This window comes from Agelaius phoeniceus, chromosome 3 (assembly GCF_051311805.1).
Source record: "Agelaius phoeniceus isolate bAgePho1 chromosome 3, bAgePho1.hap1, whole genome shotgun sequence".
NCBI lineage: Eukaryota > Metazoa > Chordata > Aves > Passeriformes > Icteridae > Agelaius > Agelaius phoeniceus.
The window spans coordinates 44,968,434-44,974,433 of record NC_135267.1 but is presented as its reverse complement, the minus strand read 5'-3'; positions in this window follow the sequence as shown (position 1 = coordinate 44,974,433).

Genomic DNA, 6,000 nt, shown 5'->3' with positions numbered 1-6,000 from the left:
TAAATCCTCTCCAGGATCAGGTCTGAAGTTCATTCCTCACTCTCCAGTGTGTGCTCACAGCCATGAGTTGCAGCCATCCTCACTCCCTGGCTCAGAGGGAGTTGCTGTTCTGTTCCCTGAGCACTGCCAGGATTTATGGGAACAATCTCTTTTATTGCCTTCTGTCCCATTTTAACACCAGCCTCAGAGATGGAGACCCACAGTTTGAGAAACGTCCCTGTCATGTGTCAATATTCTCCTTTTTGAGATTCTCTTTCAGTTCCTGCTCTCTTACACATCAAACTTCAGGAATGACAGTTTATGCCAGACCTGCCAGGGCTCTTTCATTCAGTGCAGCACAAGTGCTGCTCTTGATTTCAGCAGCATGTTAAGTTTTCAGGCACCTTCAGTTTGGTCTGTCATGCTAAGTATCCCCATAAACACCTGGGAGCCAGCTTTATTGCTTCCCCACCTTCTAAGATCTCCTCTATATGATAATTGCCAAAAAAAAAAGACGAGTTAAGTTCTGCCAGCACAACAGCCTCATTTCCGTGGCCAAAAGGCTTATGGTTTGGAGGAGATGTGTGGTTTATTCTGTCATACTGGGGTATAGATATTTGCAGGGCAGGAAACCAGGCAGCATCTGGCAAATAAGAGAGTTGGGGCACCTGAACCAAAGTGGTGCTAATGCCCTCTGCATGTCACATTACCTGAGTCACACACACTCAGCCAACATTTGAGTGTGTGGAAAAGTTTGTCCTGTATGCTCAGGTACAGGATGGATAAACAAGGCTTGGCTGGGCAGCCATCCACAAATCTGCATATCCATCACAGCTCTGTTCCCCTTGACTGCTCCAGAGCCATGAAACCACCAGGCTGCAGAAAGCCTTAGCTCCTTCACCAGAGCAGCAGTCCCAGCCCTCATCCCTCCCAGTTCCCTGGTGACTCCTAAAAACCCTTTCTGCAGCCTCTCCTGCAACCTCCTCCCATAGCACAAGCAGCCCAAGGGACACTCAGGGAGAAATAAAACTCAGAAGCCTCCTCCCCATGCCCAGATCCCTGAGGATCTAAATTACTGCATGTGCTCTGAGCTTCTCCACCACCCAAAGACTGCAGGAAGAGCCTCCCACCCACAGCTCCCAGAGGAGCCAGCTGCAGATGAGGGGGATGCAGGATCTGTAGAACTAGCAGTGCTAATGCCGGGTGCTAACACAGGGGAAGAACTGGAATTGGCAAACCTTCCTAGCAAAGGGATTTTCCTGCATCAGTCAATGTGTTAAACACCAAAGAAACAACATTTGACTACAGGAGGAAACGTTTTATAAACTAAAATTCTTTCTTTATTGCAAGAGAGATATGGTTATTATCCAGCCTCCTCTGATTCCTTAGAGAATCATAGGGGGTTGTTTCCATTTTCTGGTGATGCTGATTGTTTTTCATCTTCCCAGAAATATGTCTGCTAACTTCTGTCATCCCCTTGATGTGAAGTTTCTTGGCATCACTGCTCAGCAGCGTGGTTTAATGACAGGGAAGAGCTGGAGTTACCCACTGGCACATGCTCTCAGTCCTTCTCCAACTTCTCTTTAGATTGAATCAACTTCTGTTATGCCAGATATTAAATTGCTCTGAATTTTACACTTGGCCAATTCTATTATTCTCTCTCTTGCATTTTTTCAAAAAAACAGTTGGCTACTCTAAAAAAGTCTTATGCTGTTTGTATGGTGTATAGGTTATACACTGTGCACAATGAATTTAGTGCACAAATATCCAATCAGGTCATCAGAAACCAGTAACTAGGAATTAGAATTGGAATATATATAACAAAACAGCCAACAGGGTCACTAAAGAAAACCCTGGTGCCAGAAGGGGGGACCACAGCCAAGGGTGACAGTGCAGCCAAGGAAATGTCCCCAGCCCATGAAACATGATGGAATCACAAATACCAGCTCTTTGGTGTTTCTTCCCTCATGGAAAAGCTGTAGGTCAAGTGTAAGAATGGCTGTGCTGGGACATGCAGCAGGGATGGGGAATTGTGGGGTTTAGGTTCTGGAGCTGTGACATTCCTGCTGGGAGCAGTTCTGTGTGATACTCAGTGCTGCTCACCCGCAGCAGCTCTCACCTGTGACCTCCTGGGACTGAGCATCCTGCCACTTACAAGCCCTGTGGAAGGCACCAGGACAGCATGAAGGACTCCAGGAGCACAGATCAACAGATCAATAGATCAATGCCCAGCAGCAGGAGCAGCAGGGTGGAAGGGCTGCCTGCTCTCACCCGCAGTGCAGGCGATGCTCTGCCGCCTCCTCGGCAGCTGCCCAAAGCAAGGCAAGGCTCTGCTCCCCACCTAAGCTGTCTCAGACCCCACTAAACCTTTGCAGCACCCTAAACCCACACTGAGCTTGCTGATGTCACTCAGCTCTGTACTCTTGTCCTTTCCCCAAACTTGCAGCAAGCCCTTCCTTTCTTCCTGAACCAAGTCTGCTGCTACAGCAAAAGTGAGTTTTGTCATTCTTTGGATATCATCCTAAGGCAGTTTATCTCATTCCTGCCTGCAGTGCTGAAAAGCCTTGAAATGGCTCCTCTCCAAAATGAAGCTAAAAGGATATTTTCCTCTGCTGAGGAACTGAGTGAAAGATTACTGAATGGCTCCTGCAATTTTTGTTGGTTTTGGCAGCGTAGCTTGAAGGGAGTACCTTTGCCACAGTCTCCTGCAAGGACAAGGAATCTTGTTCCCTGTGTATGTACCCCCAAATTTGACAGATTGGGCCGCCCCAAAATCAAATCCCACAAATTAAAGCTTTTGTAGGTGATAGAATTCAATACCTGAGTGGAGAATCAAATGCTTTTGCTTCTTCAATCAATTCTTTTTCCACTACATTGCACTGGATCTTATATAACAAATATTTAACTAGATAAAATCCACCTAAAATGTTCAGTTGAAGGAACAGAAAGATATTCTTCATGACAGATGGAATATTTTTTCAGCCTTTAGAAAATGAATCTGAACTGCATTGTAAAAATTTTTTTAAGTAATTTTGAAAATGTCAAAACTACTCTTTCAACAATTTATCCTGGTTTTTCTCTGGGTTTTAAATGAAATTTCACTAGATTTCCTGAAAGAAAGCCAGCAAAGTCAGTATTTTTAACCAGTCTTGCCTATCTTAGAGTTTTTTCCACCTGCTCTAATACCTGATCAAGACAAAATGTGTTACCTGCTAATTTCAAAGGGGACTCTGTTATGAAGCTAATTGGAGCCAGTTTTTGAGGCCAAACACTAATCATGCATTCAGCTAATATTTAAAGAGTGACTCCATGGTGCTAAAAAATACTGAAGCAAAGCACCACATTCCTGCTGTGTGACAGACCAGTCTTGCAAGAAGGGCTCCTTCCAAGTGGCACTGTCCATGAGGGCTCACAGATTAACACCTGACACAAGTAATCAGGTTGGAAAATTGCTGCTACTGTAATTGAGATGTTCAATTGCAACTATTGTTGGAGTTATATCCTCCTCCTGCCTAGGAGGCAGAGAAGCAGTCAGATCCTTGTACTTGCACCTAGCATGGAAAGCTGCAGTGCTGCTGCTTTGTTTCCCAGAAATTAAAGCTGATCTTCAGGGGAAGGGTGTCACTAAAAGATGCATGGAAATTTATCTATGAATCCAGAGGAGACTGTTGAAGTGTATATGTCTGAATCAACCAGTATTGGGACTGATGTTCCATTGCCTTCCAACTTTCCTTGCCTATTCATAATTTCTAAAAGCTTGGTATAAAAGAATCTGGAAAGAGAAACTTGTTGGGAATTTTTATTTGGTAGCACCCTCCTCTGGCAGTTTCTCAGCCATCTCTGGCTGTAAGGATCAAAGCAAATGAGAACCACAAACACGATGAATCTGACGGTCTACTTTAAAAATTCAACCAGGTTAGTCAATTGATCATCCCATTGCACACATCAAAGCATTACAGCATTACAGAATTACTTGTTAAAACTATTTTTCAGCTCTTCCTTGAAAAACAGCTTGATGGTCTAAGTATATCAGGACAACAAGCTTGCCTCCCCTGGCTCTGCAACACAAGCATAACCTCAGCCTTTCAAAGTACATGAAGCCCTATGCATGCAGTTAATTATAAACAGTGTTGAAATGGAAGCTTAAAAATGGAAGGTCGTGTTCCCTTCATCTGAACATTAAATCCCTTCAAGATCAATCTGCCCTAGATAGAAGTGGCTGCATTCAGCTGTGTGGTATCTGTATTACAAAATGTTCTTTGAAACGATCTGGTGGTGAAGGGAGTTTGACTTGTACTTTGCCAGAGAGCCAAAGCAAAGAGGAAGGGTTAGGTACACAGCCTCTGCTAAGTGCTCAGCCAACAACACAAGCATATTTGTCAGAGCTGCCTGGCCTCAGGGCTGTCTAACAGAGAGCTCCTCACTTTATCCCCCAGAGATGGGATTCCAAGGAAGGGCAAAGCCCATGAATCCTGGGGTATAATGCCTGTAGCCATTCAAATACACACACTGCACTCCCTGAAATGCCAGGGACCACTGGTAGAATTTATCACAGCCACCCCACTTTAATATTCAGTCACAAATATAAAATGCTGAGAGTTGGACACCTTTGCCAGTTTTCTGTCACTGCAAATTGACACTGGCCAGAATCCTTTGATTTTCCCCAGAGGTCAACAACCAGCAGAAAGCCATCATCCATATGACTCCAGATCATCCTTGGAGAAGGGCTGGCTCTGCTCCCCCCTGCAAGGGTTGTCAAGCATTGGAATGATCTGCCCAAGGATGTTTTGGAGTCACCATCCCTGGAAGTGTTTAAGAAATGACTGAACATGGCATTTAGTGCTGTGGTTCAGCTGGTATGGGGAAAGCTGTTCAGTCAAAGAACTCAATGATCTTGAAAGTCTTTTTCAACCTAACTGATTCTATGATTTGCTTTCTGCCCATGTTAACATGGTCAGTGTTAGCTGTTTCTCATGGTGTTAACCCACCAAAGACAAATCCTGCGAACCAACTCCAGCAAATCTCTGTGCAAATAACTTTTCTGGTCTGACTATGCCACATCCACCAGCTCTCAAAGGACTACTGTTCCCTCTTACTAGAAGCTCTTTGCACCAGCTTTGCCTGCAGGCTCTGAGTTGATGAGGGGGTCTGGGGTCTGCTTGGGGTCCACCTACACCTCCCATGAAAAACAACTCCAGCCACTATCAGAGACTGTGGGTGCTGCCTGGCATCAGACATGTGCCTGTGCAGCACAGACACTCTGGGTTTGTGAAAATAAACCTCTTCCTGAGATTGAGCCCTGTTCAAACCACTTCAATCCACTCTTCCTCACTCCAGAAAGTACCCTCAATTATCTCTTGGATGAACTGAATAAAGAAGCTGCTGCTCTTGCTTCTTGTGGAGAAGGTACATGGATTTTGGCATGACCACCTGAAATTCCAGCCAGGTACTTTTCCTGGGGTTAAATAATACTTTTTTGTTCAAATTTGGTTTCTGGTTTCAATGAAAATCAAAAATGTGTCGTTCCACTTCAGTTTACTCTTTGTATGGTGTTTTTAAGAGTGGTGGGGTCTACTTTAGACCTTGGACTGATTTGTGTGTGCTGTACGTATGTAGGATTACTTGGGAGCTCTTGGAGACTGTTTTGATCTTCAGCTGCAGCACCAGACTGTTCTGTATCTCTCCTTCCACTTTTAAAAACACAATAGTAGCCCTTTGCACCAGAAGCCTGTGCTTTTGGAATCATGCAAGTCCTATGCAGACAGCAATCAAGTGTGATCAGTGAAAAGCTCTATTGCCCCTTGTGCAAAGAGTAGCCAACACCTCTCTGGAACAGGGCCTAAAAGAGTATGTGAATATTCCCAAATGTTGCCTTTTAAAAAATGGAAACAGCATGAAGCTCATTCCTGACACAAATCATCAGAAAAGCAACCCCAAAACAATGATGAAAATTTGTGATTCAGATTATGCATGTACACAGGAATCAGTAGGGTTAGATACCTTGACAAGAAAAATTAGTGC